We start from the raw sequence: 18,965 nt of genomic DNA, 5'->3' as shown, positions 1-18,965 counted from the left end.
TGGTGGTGTGGAGACACCATCAATCTAGTCAATAATTGATTAACGCATGTGTGAAATCTCATTTTACAATAAACGTAATATATGCAGAGCGGAAATTCAGCTGATACTTCGCCCCAGAGCGAAACAAACAGCCCGAATGTCACCCTGGGGCTCTGTTTATTGAATATCTGGGTGGATGCTGAATGGGGAGGGCATTGCGTGTTATGCACTGAGTGGGTGGATTTTGGGTTGGGAACATGTTTTACTGGGTAACATGAGACAAAATTTTGGGAGAACGCGTGGAAATCTCAGTCTGTCACACGGTACTTTCTGCAAAACAATCCCTATTGATTGGATCTGTTGGCAATTTCAAAATTTCAATCTTTTCTTCAATACACTTTGGATTTCTGTGATCCCCATGCATATATTCCACTGAATACTCTTTAAAATTCAAAAAAAGAAAAATGTGCAACATTTCGAGATACATTTAACATAGAGCTTTTATTATTTAAATCGGAATGTTATTAGAAAAGTAGATTCATGATTCTTTTATACTTCTTTAACAAAATTCAATGAAACCAATATATTTTCCAATTGAATAGATGCATTTGACATTATTGCAATGAGGATTATTGAGTTCAATAAACTTTTTCAAGTGGTTTATTTCATAAAAGATTAGACAGCAAAACTATTCCATGAATTCAAAACAACAATAAATATACAGTAGACTCTCGCTTAGCCGTGGACTCTTTTTCCGGGTGACATAAAAAAGTCCGTGAGACAGTTGAATTTTAAAAATTTTGTTGACATATTGTTCCCGTTTTGGGGTTTTTTGTTAAAGCAAATGTACTCTATCTACTGTAATTCTTTCTCACTGTAACGTTTTTGGACAGTACGAATGTTTCGAGAGAATGTCGATTCATTCAGGTCAGGATTCACTCCACAAATTTTCAATGTAAACAGAAAATCGTTGGATTTCAAACAATTTGATATGTATCAATCTCAAAATCCGTGTGACATTTTGGTCCCGCTCTCACGAATAAGCGAGAGTCAACTGGGTCTACTGTAATGCTCTTATATTTTTAAACTTGCTCTCTATTATTTAAAATCAAATATTTCATCAAAATGATGCCACAAAGTCCATTAATTCAGTATGTGGGTTAGAGGTCAAACGGTGAGAGATATCGGTTTATGATCATTAGAAGTAAATTGGTTAAGGGATCATTAGCATTACATTTTCTTTTTGTTTGCTTGCTCCTTTTCTTTTAAAAAAGATGTACTAGTTAAAGTAGGGCCAATTAAACTGATTACATCTTCTGATCTCTGTAGGAAAGGCAGAGACAGTATTAACCTAGTTTCAGAGTACGGGCTTCAGACGTAATGCCCTAGACACACTTACGACTTAAGCCGAAAGACGACTTAGTAGAAAATGATGGAAATGTAGTTTGACCATTATTTTCTTAATATAATTACGCTAAGCCCTCTCGGCTAATCCTCAGGTCTGTCAAGTCTTTAAGGCTTAGCAATAAGGGTTAACTGCTCTAATAACTTATCAGTAGAGATTTTTTGGAATAATTTACTTTAAAATTGGATTATTAAGAGCAAATGGTCTATTTGATTTTGAAAATCCAGTAAATTTGGTTGCTATTTAGGATTTTAAAACCACCGAGAACTGGGCTAAACCTCGAATCTGAAGATCACTTAAGAGACTTGTTTACCATATTCCCAATTTTTCAAATTTAAACGATCATTTGTCCTTCAGATTATAATTAATTTACCTAAGGAATGATCATTTAAAAAATTGGAGAAGTTGAATTTTAGATAAACTTCATACGATCTTTGACCGTAAAGTTTATCCATATGGCTGAACCCTTCTGAATTTCAATTTAGTGTAAAATTTCCAGGGAAATTTTCTTTCAGAATTCGATAAGTATTAACGGCGATTAATCTAACAAATTCAAAAAATCACTGTAATTCATTATTGCCTAGATTAATGTATTTGGAAAAGGAGTCTTTATAGGGCAAAGACCATTTTAGGTCTGAAACAAGAAATCTTAATGGCATATACAGTAGGTGTCAAAAGTTTGTTTCCTCGTGTCTGATCGAGAAACCAGGTGCAAAAAATGATAGAAAAAATAAATTTTTCAAATTTTTCTTTATGCAAATGAATTCCCTGTAATCAGTAGATATTATTTATGAATTTCGAAAAAAAAATAATTAATTTTATATCATATAAAAAAATATTCTTTTCTAAAAGTTGATCATTTTTGATTCGTCAAAAGTTTGTTGCCTCATTTGAAAAAGTAATTCAAAATGGTCAAAACATGCAACCAACTTAATGTAAACCGGTTACATTTGAAGCTTATGTCATTTGAGAGGCAAATGGTGGGTTTGGATATTTCTAAACTTGTCAATGGAAAATATATGTATATAAAAATATTGATAAATAACAAGAAATAATCTGTTTTTTGATAATTTATAATTTATTATTATTTTTGTATTATCATCACTTTTGTACACATCGATTTACCATAGACAACTTTAAAAATGTCCAAACCCACCATTGGCCTCTCAAATGACATAAAATCAAAATATAGCCGGTTTATTTTAAGTTAGTTGCATGTTTTTGACTCGTTTTTAGTAACTTTTCAAATGAGGCAACAAACTTTTGACGCATGAAAAATAAACAACTTTTGGAAAATAATTATTTTTTATATCTAATAAAATGAAATATTTTTTTCGAAGTACATAAATAAGATCTACGGATTACAGGCAACTAATTTTCAAAAAGAAAAATTCGAAAAACTAATTTTTTCTATCATTTTTTCCACTTGGTTTCCCGAACATACATGAGGCAACAAACTTTTGACACCTACTGTAGAATCAAGCGCAAAAGTTTAATTAATCTTTTTATTATACATAACTGGTATAGTGTTAATAAAACCTTAAATAAAATGGTTACAATAACTTATATTGAAAGTTATATTAAATAGGCTGCGAAGCGGGGCACTTAACCGGTTTTGGACCAAAACCGATTAAGTGAACCGAAAACCGATTAATTTTTTTCTAACATAGTTGAAAATACTTTGCAAAATCCTTGAATTTTAAAGTCGACAACTGAACGACTTAAATTTAGGTCATCATTCAAAATTATAAATTCGAGCAATCCGCAATCTCTGGTCCATCTTTTAATCCTCCCATTTGCAAGTAAAAGGATATCTTTGAATTTTATTTGTTTCAGAAAGAAGACATCTTTAAGTTTTTCTATCGCATAGGGTAAGTGTACCAAATTTCGGCATAGTTGCATGCAAGCGCCAAAGTCTCAAGTTTGAAATGTAATATCTTTAATAGAAATTGATTTTTTTCATTCCTTCTACTTAAGGAGTGTTGCTTAGAACCTTGTAGACAGTTTATCGTCTTTATTTACTTTAAAATCATTCTTAATACATTTTAAAATGAATAAAAATGTAAACATAGCTTTGGTGCCCTATCTCGGCCACCTTCATTCTCATTGTTCTTTGCCCTTCGGGAATTCTTCCAATGTCTTTTTCACGTCATCTCGTTTGTCGAAGCTACAATTTTTGTTATTCTTTTGCATTGTATAATCTCTAGAGTATGCAAAAATTAAAAATTCATGGAAATTCAAGGAACAAAAAATGTGGACGGAATTGCAAGCGGGCCGGAATTTGGCACACTTACCCTACATATATTCCCTGTGCAAAATTTAGCACAATTCTAAGAAATAGTGAGTCTTATTGATACAGAAAAAGAGAAAACCCATTGAAATGAATATTTAAAGATACTCGAAATCTGATTAAAACGAAGTCTTTAGTCGTTCCCATCCTCCAGTTGGGTTAATTGTAGAGCTCATGGAGGCGAGAAAGAAGAAGTAATATGGCAAAAGCAGACAGGACAGGGTAAATTGATAAAATATTTAGAATCTCTGAAAGCTTCTTACTCAACAATCGAAGCTTCTGCTCTTGTGCACTCCGTGAGAAATTTTCAAGGAGGTGGCTCCCGGTGAAAATTACCTGAACACAATTATATTTCTCACACATTAAGCTGCCCAGTCATGGGTAAAATATCCAGGAGATGAAAAGGAAAGAAAATTCACAGTAATTAATTTCAACTCGTGAATTTACACAGATTCATGGGTTTATGTACATTGTACAAGCAACACAAAAAAAACGAAGTTAAAGATTGAAAATTAGAAGGATTATTTATGATAATCTCTGACTTCAATTTTGCAATAATCCCTGAGAAAAAGGGATGTTGTACAATGGAAGGCAGAGGAAGAAAAACCAGAGGAAAATGTTCCAGTTGTGCCGCAAAAACAACTGAGCATCATCGTTGGAGTATCATCGTAAAAAGCTCAAATGCAGAAGGATAATCTCCTAAAATCTAATATGTTATTCACTTGAACTGTAAATATTTTGTTACTCCAAGTCTATTTGAAAATTGAATTGACTGAAGATGGGTCAACATTCTTGCTCAAGTAGCAATTTGAAGTGACTTGGAGTTTGCAATATCTACCCACACCACACAAAATTCTATCCCGCCCATTTGCTTATATCAAACCCTCTAACCCATGCTAAACCACCCACAGTCGTGTCTAATAATTCTACTCGCCCCATTATATTGATTTTCCTCCACTGAATTTCACACTCAACTGATATACAGAGTGAAAAAACAAAGTTTAGTAAATTCTTTCCATGTCGCTCTCTTGCTCCAGACAACACAAATTATAATCCCAATGATTTATTAATTAAGCAAAGATCCTTTTGTAATGCCTGACACAGGCAGCTCTCATCATTCACCCACCGCAACCCGAATGAAATTCTTCTTGGTGATTTTCGATTATACCACGGCGAAATGACATGGCAGAAGAAGAGGAACCTCATGTACAAATTATAACTCGTGGTGTGTGACAAATGACTTGATATTTTCACCAAACAATAGATTCACATTCACTCTCCTACAATACATTAGCATCTAAACTCCATACAACAAATATATAGCCAGAGATGAAAAGATCAACTTTAGTAAGCCGAGACACATTCCAAGAAATCTTAAATAATTAAGAAAGACATTTAGGCTCCAGGATTCATGCAAATTCTCTTCGAAAACTTTTCATTATTTAGTAATAGTGAAAAACCAAAAAGAAATAATAAAAATCCAGAGAAAAATTTAATTTGTGTACAAATTTTGACTAACTTTAATGGTTTGTGTCTAAGCTTGTTGCGAAAATTAACCTCGAAGTGCTATTCGTATGAAGTACCTCTGGGAATTTAAGGGGATCGCTCGTCGAGATCGAGTCAAAAACGTAGACCTTCCTGAGGAACTAAGAGTCGACACGTTGCTCTTTCGTATTATGAAGTCACAATCAAAATCAGGATCTTTCATTGGAACGTCTTGGGATCGACTTCGAACCCGCGATACTGATGGAGATAGGCGATTAAAAATTTTGATAATTATGATGATGATATTCGTATTCTTTCCCAATTTTCACTTCTGCATGATTTATACATTTTCAGATAATAAAGAGTTAGAGTAAGTGTGCCAAATTCAGGCCAGCTTGCAATTCCGGCCACCTTTTTTGTTCCTCGAATTTCAATGAATTTTTAGTTTTTACATACTCTAGAGATTATACAATGCAAAAGAATAACAAAAAAAGTAGCTTTGACAAACGAGATGACGTGAAAAAGACACTGGAAGAATTCCCGAAGGGCAAGGAGCTATGAGAATGAAGGTGGCCGAAACAGGTCACCAAAACCATGTCTAAATTTTTATTCATTTTAAAATATATTGAGAATGATTTTAAAGTAAATAAAGACGATATAAACTTTCTACAAGGTTCTAAGCAACACTCCTTAAGTACAAGGAATGAAAAAAATCAATTTCTATTAAAGATATTACATTTCAAACTTGAGACTTTGGCGCTTGCATGCAACTATGCCGAAATTTGGCACACTTACCCTAGTAATTTTTGGGAAATAAAAGTTCTAAAAGATGGTTTGTGTCCCGGTTAGTTTAAAAATCTGCCGTATATTTCTAGGTCTTACCATTTTATAGTTTTATCGTTCTTCTATGCTTCTTACTTTTTGGTTATTAAGAAATTAGCAAACAAGCTTAGTAATTACTCTTGGAAAGAGCACCAAAATAATAGGTGCAAACACAAGTACAACTGGATTCTCCAATATAGTGTCTTGGATAAAAGTTAAATAGAACTCTATTTGCACAAAAAGTCGTTGATGTTAGAAAAATTCAAACCTAGTCTCGAATTTTCATACTAAATTTTCTCACACGGTGGGAAAAATTTATGAAACGTCACAATAATAAGCTCGCAAAAGAGTTACTCAGTGATTATGGAGCATTAAATAATGGAACAGAAGCAGTAAACGTCGTTGCTTTATGTTTTTCTAAATAAAAAACTGAAGACCAACATATTTCGTCACTTGAACACTTCGAAATTCGAACAGGATCTACTTCAGCCACTCAATAATGCGAAGTTTGATGTCTCAAAGAGATTTTTTTATTTTTTTTTTTATTGTTTTTTTATTTTTATCAGGGGTCGTCCATCTGGAAGATGATTGCCCCGATTTTTTTTAATTATTTCTTTCAATTCTATACTTCGAATAATAAAAAGTTCTACACACGTTCAATATGTGATTCAATTTTATGCAAACGTTGAATGAGTTTTAAATAACATCAAAGTTCCTCAATAGAAATTGGTGTGTGTCTTGGATAATTTGAAAGCGTTGTCTTAGATGTTTTGCTCCCTTCACATTTACTATTTTTCGTATCTTGACGCAAAAGACAACTGAAATTCTTAAGAGTGTTGGTAAAAAAAATAGTCATAAATTCGAACCCTCAAATTCACAATCTGCACTTAAAACGGTTAACAAAGACACATACCATAAACTTAAATCACCATGGTGTTGCAATTTCTTGCTTCTTAATTTTCTGTACATTCTTTCTCATTTCTATGATATTTTTCCTTTTCATCAACAGAAATCTCATAGATCTAAAAGAGACATTAAATAAATAAAATAAATAAAATAAGCAGAGACCTGTTTCGGAATGTGTCCCGGCTTAAAAATAATTAAGTAGGTATCTTACAACACATGGCATAACTATTGTGTCTAAGAAGTATTAAAATCATTTGCATTTGGCACCATAAAAAACCAAAAATAAATTGAATAATTAAAAAAGGATTATCTAACGTTTATCCTAACATTTTCACCACTAGCTGAGACACGAATCATTAAAGAACCGTCGGCTGTAATACAGTGAAGAATTTTCTTTTAAATTTGATTGAAAAAATTTTTCTTGATAAGTTTTAGAAATTTTGTAGATTGTAAAACTTTCAGAATAATGAGCATAGAATAAAATAGGGGAATGTAAGCATGGTTTGCACAGATTGGACCTTCAAACCTAAACTTATTAACCTCACAAGACGAAATGAGAAATGATAAGCCAGCTCTTTGGAAACAGAGAGAAAATTCGCATCGTTTGAAGGGTCACTCTGTGCGAAGCATACCCACATTCTCCTATTTCGTAAAATTATAGGTAAATATTTGTAAATTCCTACTTGAGACTTGCAAAATGCTTGTAAATCGTGTAACCCAAAAACAAGTTTGTAAAAGTTCGTATTTATTTCACTAACATTGTTCGTAAGATGATCACTTGATGACCTTGATGAGCATTATTTGTTCTTTGACAAACATTTGTTCGTGAACGTTCGAAAATTATGTCATTTGCTTGTAAAATTTTGTCAGACAAACAAAATTTTCAAATAAGTGTTTGTAAACGAATAAAAAGTGTTTGACAAGTGATAATGTTACGAACAATGTTTTTGAAAGAAGTGTGAACTTTTACGAACTTGTTTGATAGTTACACGATTTACGAGCATTTCATAACTTCTCAGTAGGAATTCACATTTACGAACAATTTTACGAAATATTTTTTTCTGTGTGGAATTATTCCCTTATTGATAGTATATGTCTCGTATTACTGCTTACAGAATTTAATATACAAAGTGCTAAACACTAAGACCAGAATTCTTTTTTGTTATATTTCAATACTTTAGCTGTCATCTGTCTGTTCTATGATGAAGATGATGAACTTTTCTAAGAAAGAATTTTATGGTTGCATACTTAAACACTTTTATATAACGAAATACAAAAATTCACAACAAACTATCTCCTTTCACATTAAAGAATACCCAGAATTGTTATTGCAAAAAGGTAAATTTCCATAACTAGGGATGAACTTTTATTAAAAACAGTATATAAAATGTAAAATATTCGCATAAAGGTAATTTTAATATTGTGCAGGTCGTAAAATAGCTCCCTTCTCAATTCATCTGCTGCGTAATTGAACTATCATATTGGTGATGTAATATTTCCGAGAACTTTCATCGAATGACAAAGTTTATTGAATGCATAATTAATTTTGCACGTCGCGCGAGAAAAACTTTTCTGATACAATTCTGGTTAGAACACATATTGAGCTTTTGGCAGACAACATTTTGCTTAAAGTGAAATTGCCATACAATTAAGTCTCGCCAAGTGTGAATTTAGTGGAAAAGATCAGTAATGATAGTTTGAGTAGTGTGGAGTTCTTGATAATTAATTAAATTCTAATGAATTTTGGGTGTTTTACGTCACTGGGTTTTGAATTGATGTTGTTCGTGGCATTTTCACAGGCAGTGTATTGCTCTTTTTCAATTTATTTATTTATGAAAGCTATAGGATACCTTCCATGGGTAAACCAAACAACTCATCATAAATGATTATACAAAATAGTTGACAAGAATATTAAACAATAATTTTTTTGCTCCAACTCCGCAGAACAAGAGAGAAATATTGTATTCTATCGATTTTGTGTGTTTTAGCCATTTCACTATTTCCCAGCCTGATCAGCCTAGTCTGAATTGATCTTCAAAATTAAGGACTGATGTATTGAATGAGGGAAAGATCAAGGATCTTTCCTTGGGGAGGAAGCCCCTGGAAGGAAGGAGACGTTTCTGCTCACAGAGGAAGACTACAGCCCCTTAAATCCAAATGACGTGGAAGCTCCTTATTTAGAGGTATGGCCGTGCAAGTCGGAATATTGACCTCTTAACCCTCTAAGGACGATTGGGTCACCGGTGACCCAAGAACAATTTTTTTCCTACGGTCATCTTAAGTTACTTTTCTCTGTAAAAAAAAATGATTTTTTGGCCCCTGATTTTTGAACCTCTCGTCCTTAAAGGATTAAGACAACAACATCGTCCCTGGAGGGAGAAAAGATTGCATTGGTCCCATCGGTGTTCGCTTCATCGCTATCCTTGAAAGTTGCCTGCCCATTTCAGGGATTCTTCGGAGCAATTAACCCTTTAAGGACGATTGGAACACCGGTGTCCCATAGAGAAAATAATTTTTCCTGACTACCTGAAGTTATTTTTTTCCTATTGTACGTAATTGCAAAGTAGACGCTTGAAGGAATCTAGGATAATTTTTGCAAGTTTACAGCTATTTGCTATAAAGTACATTTTTAAGCTCAAAAATTACGAATTCTTAAATTTTTCTATTGAAAATTGATTTTAATTAGTTTTTGTACTTCCAATTTTTTTAAAGCAAAACCGTTTTGGTAAAAGAAACTACAATGCTCAAACATAATATTTTTTATTAGAGTGAAAATCTGCCATTTGTATCTACAGAAAAATGACTGAAATTTTTGGGCTATTTTTGTCTAAATCGTACATAGAGACAAAAAATACACCGAATCAGACTTTGTTGGCTTTCCGAAGGTTAGATGTAAGGCGTTTTACAGGTTTTGTTTATCAGTTTCAGTTTTTTCGGTCATCGAAATTCGTCTCGTCGTTAAAGGGTTAAAGGACAACTATTCGAGCAGTGCGTCACGACGAATAACTTTTGACTCCAGATAAAGATTAAAGTCATCCAGAATCCCCAGAAGGAAACTGAAAGAATTTCACAATGATACACAGTCTAGGCCCCACTATTCACATGTTCCGTGTATACTTGGTGCCCATTCCTTCATGAGGGTTATTAATTCAGATTTATTTTCCATATTAAATTCTGAATTGAATAATTCAAGTTTCAACCCTTGCTTTTCATTAAAATGATTTTTCCAATAAATTTTGTTACTTTTTGATAAATAAATTTCATTATTTTTCATTGTTTCGGGACCAAACGGTAAGAGATCGATTTAATAATTTACTTTTTCAGTGATTAATCAGAAATATAATCGTTCCCTGTTTGTACTGTCTCACAGTTACCAGAACTACAGACAAAACGGTTTGAAATAGAAACTTGGGGTCTTCCTGAAGGTCCCCCATAAACCGATCTTTACTTTATAAGCTTAGACTTTCATTTTTTAGTTTTCTATTTATGTTTTACTGGTTATCCAGATGAATATTCCCCCAATAGAGAATTTGGGATTTCGACTTTAGACCATTCGAGATTTTAGCGTATAGGATTTTGGCTTTCGGGATTTCGGCTCTCCGGATATTGGCTTTCGGGATTTCGGCTCTCCGGATATTGGCTTTTGGGATTTCGGCTCTCCGGATATTGGCTTTCGGGATTTCGGCTCTCCGGATATTAGCTTTTCGGAATTTCGACTTATTTGAGATTTGGAGTTCGATAATTTGGGTTTTCGTGTTTTTGACTTTTCGGGATTTTAGCTTTCGGGACTTTGGATCATTCGAGATTTTGATGTATAGGACTTTGGTTTTTGGGATTTCGGCGCTCCGGATATTGGCTTTTCGGAATTTCGACTTATTTAATATTTTAACTAATTATTTGGACTATTTCTCCGGGAAGACAGCCTTCTTGGCCAAGCTAACCTGTCCAGAAAGGCTCTCGTTCTCTTCATCGAGACTTATTGAGATCTTCGGCAGATTGATTTGCTAATCTCCCGGTTTTACGCCATAAGCAAAGTTAATGGAAATTACTGAGTACCTCTTGAGCACATTTAATCCTTCGTGGGAGAGTTTCTCAGCTTCTTTTGGATAGCAAACACCTGCAATGGCTCCAGCTCTCAAAGAACCATAAAACGGCCTTCGGATTATTAAGGTATGACCACCAATTGCCACAGCTCCAATCCTTGGTATAGTAGTCTGCTCTTCATTTAAGTAATTCATGATGAAGATACTTTGATCTTTGACTTCACCGGGATTTAAACCGGTTTGGGAATTGCCTTTTCGAAATTTTAGCGTTTCAGGATTTTCACTTTACTGGATTTCAATTCGTTTGGTATTTTTCCTTTCGGAATAGTGGCTTTCGGGATTTCGGTTTTCTAGCTTTTGGCTTTTCGGGATTTTGGCTTTTGGGAATTTTGACTTCCCAGGATTTTGGTTTTCGGAATTTTGACTTCCTGTGATTTCGGCTTCTCGGGATATTGGACACGTTTGGTATTTTGGTTTTCGGTATTTTGGTTTTTTCGAAAATTTGGCCTTCGTGATTTTGTCCTTTGGGATTCTGGCTTTCGGAATCTTTGACAGAGTCCCGTATTCCGTAAATACAAAAATTTTGGAATAACAAATTAATTTTTGAGCAATGTTTTGCATATTTTATAATGAGAAATACTCATTAAGAGAAACTAGTTCAGATATAGCTCATAAACATTTGGTAAAAAAGTCATGTAAACTTTAGCTTTCTAATAACGGCGCCACCTTTTAAAATGACCATGGAAAACGTCTATATCATCTGATGAAGGTAAATTTAGATTCATTGGAAAGGTCTATGAATTCTGGACAATTCATTTCCAAATTCAATTACTTAATTCCTGCAATATTTTGGGAAGGTTTTGAGGTAATTTATTAATCAGTATTCTTAAGCACTGAGCTGTACAATAAATCAGACGAAACGAATTCGAAGATATAGCGACGAATATGAACATCCCGCGAAGTTTGTGTTGCTTTGCCCCCATTTTCTATTTGTGAATTAAATTCTTTGTGAGACATAAAAGTGCTATGTTGGGATGAAATATATCACAAAATTATCTCAACTAGAGAAAAGAAAAGACATTATAATAGCAATTAAATGTCTGTCTGGGAGAGATTTTTTTATTCATAAAAGTTCTTTTCAAGTACGATTTTAATTTGGAGTGTCGGGAAAAATAGCTGAGTATGGAAAATATTCGTAAAATGAAATTTTTACTGAGGAAAATGACCTAAATTTGTGGGACAGAATGAAAAGTAAATGGAAATTTCATTTTATGAAAATTTATCATAATGAATTTATTGGTTTTTCACTCTTTGACAGTTGAAACATTGCCATGAGCATTTAACTGTTAAAAATTTGTATGTGAACCTCTCTAAAAATCATCTCTTTTATCTCCAATGTTCCCTTACTTTCTACCCCCCATCTCCGCAGTCTTACGCTTAGAGTGGCAATATGCGCCAATAGACTCCACATTATGGGCTCCATTCGTGATTTCCCACATAAATTTTACATTCAGCATCCCACCCATCTCAGAATGTCTCCCAGCCCGATCCCTTCACTTTAGGCCAAAGTTGCATTGGGGTGGCACAAAGGGAGGAAGAGAAAAAAGCTCATTCACCACTTCTGTGGAGTTTCCACAAGCTCCCCATTTGTAGGGTGTAGGATGAGGGTGGAAAAATTTTCTTTCGCTCATGGTGGTCATGCAAACAATAGAATCGTAATTTTCCACCCTCAAGCACCCCCTCAAATATTTTGCGCCATGTCAGCTCTTTTATAAATCTAAAGCAATTCATTCTCATGAGCCAAGCAAACCAAAAAAGCCCCCAAAAATCTTCTTCTACCCCCTAGAACCCCATCCCAATATGCATCGATTGTCTTCCTTTTTATTCAGCCGCATATTCAGGAAGGGGACAAGAGAGAGCTATTTATCGATATGAGGGAAAAAGAATTTGCATTTTCCCATGGAAAATGCCATTTCCATAGTCTGTCTTGACTTGGGGTACTCTGGGGAAATTTAGGAGGTGAAGTTGTGTGTTTTATCACGACTCAGTGAAACAATAAACATTAAATTTCTAAATAATTCACCCCACAAATATCTCTAAGGGTGGAATTTTGTACTCTGACATCACGGAATCTTGCTTCTCATCTCGTGATGAAGTCAAAAAGTCATTTTATCCCAAAGGTCAAATAAGCAAAATTCCCTCTTGGTTCTCCTATACATCTTTCCGGTTTCTGCCCGTAGATTAAATTATCATAACGAAATTTATTTAATTTTAAATATGAAATATTTATAATTTACATTGCCAAATTATCTTTTTACAAAAAAAAATTGAAAGTTTAAATGACCTAGAAATGAACAATTTCTACCAGATGGTCATTAGAAATTAAGCAAGACGTAATTAAATCTTTAATGCTCAACGTTTAAAAACATTAGGCTCCTGGTAAAAATAAAATTTGGTCAATAATCAATTCGTTATTTCTTTAGGACAGAATATCTTCTCTGCAGTAAGACATTCAAACTAGTCAATTATTCATAATGAAAGGTAAAAATTCAATATGGCAAAGAAAGCCAATTTTTGTCAGTAAAAAAATCTATTTTGATCAGTAAAAATTCTTTTAGATCAGGAAAATTTCATGAAGTGGAAATTCACTTTCCTGTCCTTCTCAATCTTCTCAACCGTTTTGCTTATCCTTATTCTTTCCAAACTTAAATTGAACTGAGCTAAATTGAATTTGTTATGATATTTAAAAGAAAGAGAGGTTTCATGTCCGGATCAACGAGTAGCATCCCGACAAGTTACGGCTTTTGCTCAACTTGTTGTGGAGCCCCTTTCATTCACCTGTTAGCCAGTAATTACCCCAGTCACTCTTAGAGAATCGCTAGCGGATTCACTCAACAGGGACTGTTATTCTTCTTCACGGGCCTAAGGGTCTGGACACACTTGAGGATTAGCCGAGAAACGGCTTAACGTAATTATATTAGAAATAATGGTTAAAACTACATTTCCATCATTTTCCACTAAGTCACTTCTCGGCTTAAGTCGTAAATGTGTCTAGGGCATAAGACGTCCCATCGTAGCGCAAGAGCTTTATTTGTACTGAGTTCGCGAAGTTCTATCTTTCTGGATGCCGCACCCCCCTTCATCATAACGTTTGTGGCAGTTTCACCAATCTTCGGATCAGGAACTCACCTCTGATTGAAGGAAAACTCTGCCGTCCAAGTGGATTCGCACCATCGCCCTTACTCGAGCCCTAATCTGGGAATTGAGAGCCGCTATTCGAATAACAAATGCTAGAGTTTGCGGAGAGCCTGTCCCTTAAGGTACCAATACAAATTATGCAAACGACTAAATAATTTCGACAAAATCGAAATTCCAATATTCGACTTACGAATTCCCTGGTCATTCACCATGTGCGTTAGGTTTGAACTCCAGGGTCTTCTGTCCAAAAACGTAAAGAAATTTATGCATAACTAATGGTTAAATCGAATAAAGAAGCAATAGTAGCATAGAAGCATATTTTATAGAACTTCCGAAAACACACTTCCGCCCTAGTGCAGAATTATTGAAAGGTCATTGTATTTCATAGCTGTCATGCCAAAGAACAATTCATCGCTTAGGGTTACCAGATGATATTTTAAGTTTTTTTTTTACATATCCTTATTCAAAACCAAAGTGCATTCTAATACAATTTCAATTTCGAATTTGATTTTGCTGCTTTCTGAATTAGTTAGGGCACTCAATGAGTCAAGTGGTAGAGCACTCGCTATATGATGTAAGTGTCCCGAGTTCGAATTTCGAATCGAATAAAATTTTCGAAAAAAATGGTGCAAATTAGTTGATTCATCTTTACGTTAAGTTGTTTTTGTAACTTACCGTTGATGAGGGTGACTTCGCCCCCTGCTGTTCGTAAGCTTTTCTTTAATTCTAGTACTTAAAGAAGGTCTTCACCGATCCGTTTGTCATGTCCTATCGGTGAAAACGGTGAAGACAATCCTTGAGTGTCCGCATTTAGGATACCTAATTTTATAAAAATTTTGAGTTCTCTTTCTGAAATTAAATTAAATTGACAGCAGTACCTCAAGAAACCGTTGAACCTAGACCTCCATTCGAAACCATTACTTTAAAAAAAAAAAAACGCAACGACTGCTTCAAAGGCATAATAATTTGAAGTAATCCGTTTTTCGGACATAATTGAAATTTAATATTAAGAAGTACAGGCATTTAAGGGTAAAACCGTAATACGGGCTTCAGACCTAAGGCTTAGCCATATGGATTAACTTCTCTAATATCTTATCAGTCAAGATATTTTGGAAAATTTTGACTTAGGATTGGATTATTAAGGGCAAATGACCTATTACATTTTGAAAAATCAATAAAATCCGTTGCTGTTTAAGGTTTTGATATACTCGGAAACTGGACTAAACCTCTAGTCTGAAGACGGTCTAATGGTTATACGCAGTAACTTTCCAATCATCCAAAATTATATACCTGTCTGAACATATTTTTCAGCAGTTTCTTGAACAAATATTCTAAAATATATTGCGAAATCTAGAGTAATGTGTAAAAAAATACATAATGTATTAAATCTGCTAGCTTAATGTTATTTTTAAAAATATTCCTGAACATTGAACACAAGTCTGTATTTTTTTCTAGGTTGTTCCTAAGGGTGCAAATTTATACGGTACTCAACTTGCTGCTGTTTTTCAGCACTTATCTCTGTGAATGGTTTAATTAAATTGAAAGTTTTTTTTCTCCACCAAACCATTGAAATAGTCTCTCTTCCTCATGAGCATGTGCCCTAGTAAATCGTTCCCTTTGTCGCATTTTTTGGTCATTAAGCACTCAATTCACCCTCTGTTGAAGGAATCACGGAAAAAGAGAAAAACCATGCTGGGGCTTTCAATGGAACCCTGAAGGAGGGTGGTGAGAAAAAAACTGAGATCACTCTCTCTACTAGAAGAATCATTTACGGGAATATTTGTGTCCACCTTCCCTATCATTCCTACAAAAAAAAAAATAATGTGGAGAGAAAAGAAATATGTTGAACATAAACTCCATGAGACATAACACACTAATTCACATTAAACTTTCTCTTTTTTCTCCTCTAACTAAATAATAATCTATGAAATGCTCAATCTGCTAAACTCGATAAATTTCTCAACTCATTCTCTTGGAGGAGAAACTAAAATATTTCTTGCTTGAAACTTCATCCCTTAACTTGGGGAGTTTTTTTTGCACAACTTCCTCTCCCTCAAACAGACTCAGCAGAGTAGAAAAATATCTCAATTCACCGGTTGGGCAAATTGCTGTTTTCGCTTCTGATTGAGATATGAAGTGGTCCCAAAATTACTTCAATTACACGAGAAGTTTCCTTAATTAGCCATAAGCAAATTCACTGAAGTTTTGCCAAACAATTCCAATATATTCAACAATTTGAAGATTTCACTAATTACGTCGAAAGGTGCTACAAAAGACAATTTGTTGGACACTTCTGCACCCATAAAACCACTTGAGGGTTCATTTAAATACCTCTCAACAGATGTTCTGATTGATTATTTTAGAGCATTATGTACTTCTGAATCATTTTCTAATTTACAAAATTTATCAATATCTCCACGATGAGAATAAATTTAATACCTATCGTATGCAATTAATCTTGCAAAGTTCACAAGCGCTCAGAGTCCTCGCAATGACACAATCTAGATTACAATATCAAGTTGGTTTAAGCGTTAATTAAAGTTTACTATCGAAAACATATTAAAGTTTCTTCAAAGTCATTAAAACAAATCCTCTCATATAAATTATAGTTTAACCTATTTCTATTCTACACAGAAAAAAATTAGTTATGCTTTATGGACGTTTTTATTAATTCCTGAGTTATATTTTGTGGGCATTCAATGGGTCAAGTGGTAGACTACTCGCTCTATGATGCAAATGTCCCGGATTCGAATTCTCTTTAGGTCATTTGGAATTTTCCGGCGTTAAAGATATTCGAATTGCATCCAGTGAGCCTCACTGCATTTGATTCCACGGTATTAGGAGGAAGTGGGGCACCTTTTAAATTGGGTTTTTCATCTATTTTTAAATAAAACTGAGCCTTATCGTGATATAATTTATCTCAATTTCAAAGGTGTAATTTCCCTCTTGATATCACTAATCTTCAAAAAATAATTTCCAAAAAATCTAAATTGATAAAATTCAAAGAAGTTAAGCAGTATGACTAAGCGTTAGTTATGAAGTTTGCATAAATAAACGTTTCGTTTTGTCCCTCAGTCCTATCCATTAGTTCAAAACAAAATGTTTGAAAATAAAAATGGCTTGAGATTCTGTTTCCCCGAAAAAATTTAATTCCTTGGGAAAAATTAAAGAAAATTCACATTATTCGAAGGCATGAACGTTCAAAAGGAGAGTACTTTCCCCTTACACAGTGTTGTGATTCATAAGGACTGTTTTTTCGAATAGTGTTATTTCGCTTAAAGATTTTTTTCCCGTACTTTTTAGAACCACAAGAGGATTGTAAAAATGCTATAACTTGATTACCTTCTTAAATTTCCTTCACTATGTTTTGCACCAGTTTTAATCACTACAGACCAGAAATTTTTTACTGATATTTACATTCCTATTAAGATAAGATTCAGGCCCAAGCTTTGCCAACATGTGTTTCGGCACTCTCTCATAACAAATATACGGGTGGCTAAAAAAAACTTTCCAGACCTTCCGTCCATTAGTCCAGCCGCCCTTTGGACCTAAAATTTGAAAAAATAAAATATGCTTAAAAATCAAGCCTGAGCAGCTTAGAAATGTTCGTACTTCTGACCTTTCATTACACTCAAAACGTTTCTGAAGAAAGAACAGAAAGAGATATTGACTCGCAGTATTCGACAATAATGATTTAATATCGAGTGTTCTTCTATTTCCAAATCCAAATATATTTTTCTTGATAACGTGGGGCCCTATGGAAAAGACATTCTGTTTTTCTTGAGTTATAGAATTTCATATCAAAAGAAAACTGATCCCTTATGAAGCCCCCTTTATGGCCTCTTCACACTAGAGTAATGTATATCCATATTGAGGGATGTTTCCTGCACCAGCGTAGAGAAGTTACTTTAATATGGACATAAATATTTCTAATGTTTTTTAATACAAATATATTTTTTTAAAAATTATAATATTTACAGATATTATATTTTTAATTTTTATACATTCTATTTTTTTAATAAATAATACATAATTTTTATATAATTATATATACATATACATATATGTATATATATATATATATATATATATATATGGGTCCCGGTCAAAATCCCGAACGCCAAAATCCCGAAAGCCAAAATCCCGAACGCCAAAATCCCGAAAGCCAAAATCCCGAATGGGCCAAAATCCCGAAAGCCAAAATCCCGAATTCTTAAAAGTGTCACAGCTACTCCCACGATTGTACCCGCGCTTGCAAGAGGCAAAGGGAAATCTTCTGTGTCTTAGAAAATTAATCTAAACATTTTCTTCCATATAGTTTCATCTCTTTCAGGATTTTGAAAATTCGGGATTTTGGCTTTCGGGATTTTGGCTTTCGGGATTTTGGCTGCCACCGATATATATATATATATATATATATATATATATATATATATATATATATATATATATATAATAAAATAATAAGTAATATAATAAATAATATGTATAATATAAAAAAAATAAATAATAAATAAACAAAATAATAAAAAAATATTTATAATAAATTTAAAAATAAAAATAAAAAATATAAAAAAACAAAAAAAAAATAAAAAAATAAAAAAAATTTAATGAAAAACATTTCTAATTCTAAAAAGAAAAAAATAATAATTCATGTCTAGAAATCCCCTTGCGAGAAAGCCTTGTTCCTTCATGGAACGTTGTGCCAGCATTATTATTATTAGTAATATAAACATTTGTAATGTGTACATTACAGGCCATTACAGAAGGTAAAATGTAGAAAACCCTAAAAAACGGGTTCTTCTAAATTAAAATTGCAAAGGTCATTATTTGAAAG

The sequence above is a fragment of the Phlebotomus papatasi genome, chromosome 1, assembly GCF_024763615.1.
Source record: "Phlebotomus papatasi isolate M1 chromosome 1, Ppap_2.1, whole genome shotgun sequence".
Classification (NCBI taxonomy): Eukaryota; Metazoa; Arthropoda; class Insecta; order Diptera; family Psychodidae; genus Phlebotomus; species Phlebotomus papatasi.
Note: the sequence above shows the minus strand (reverse complement) of the source record.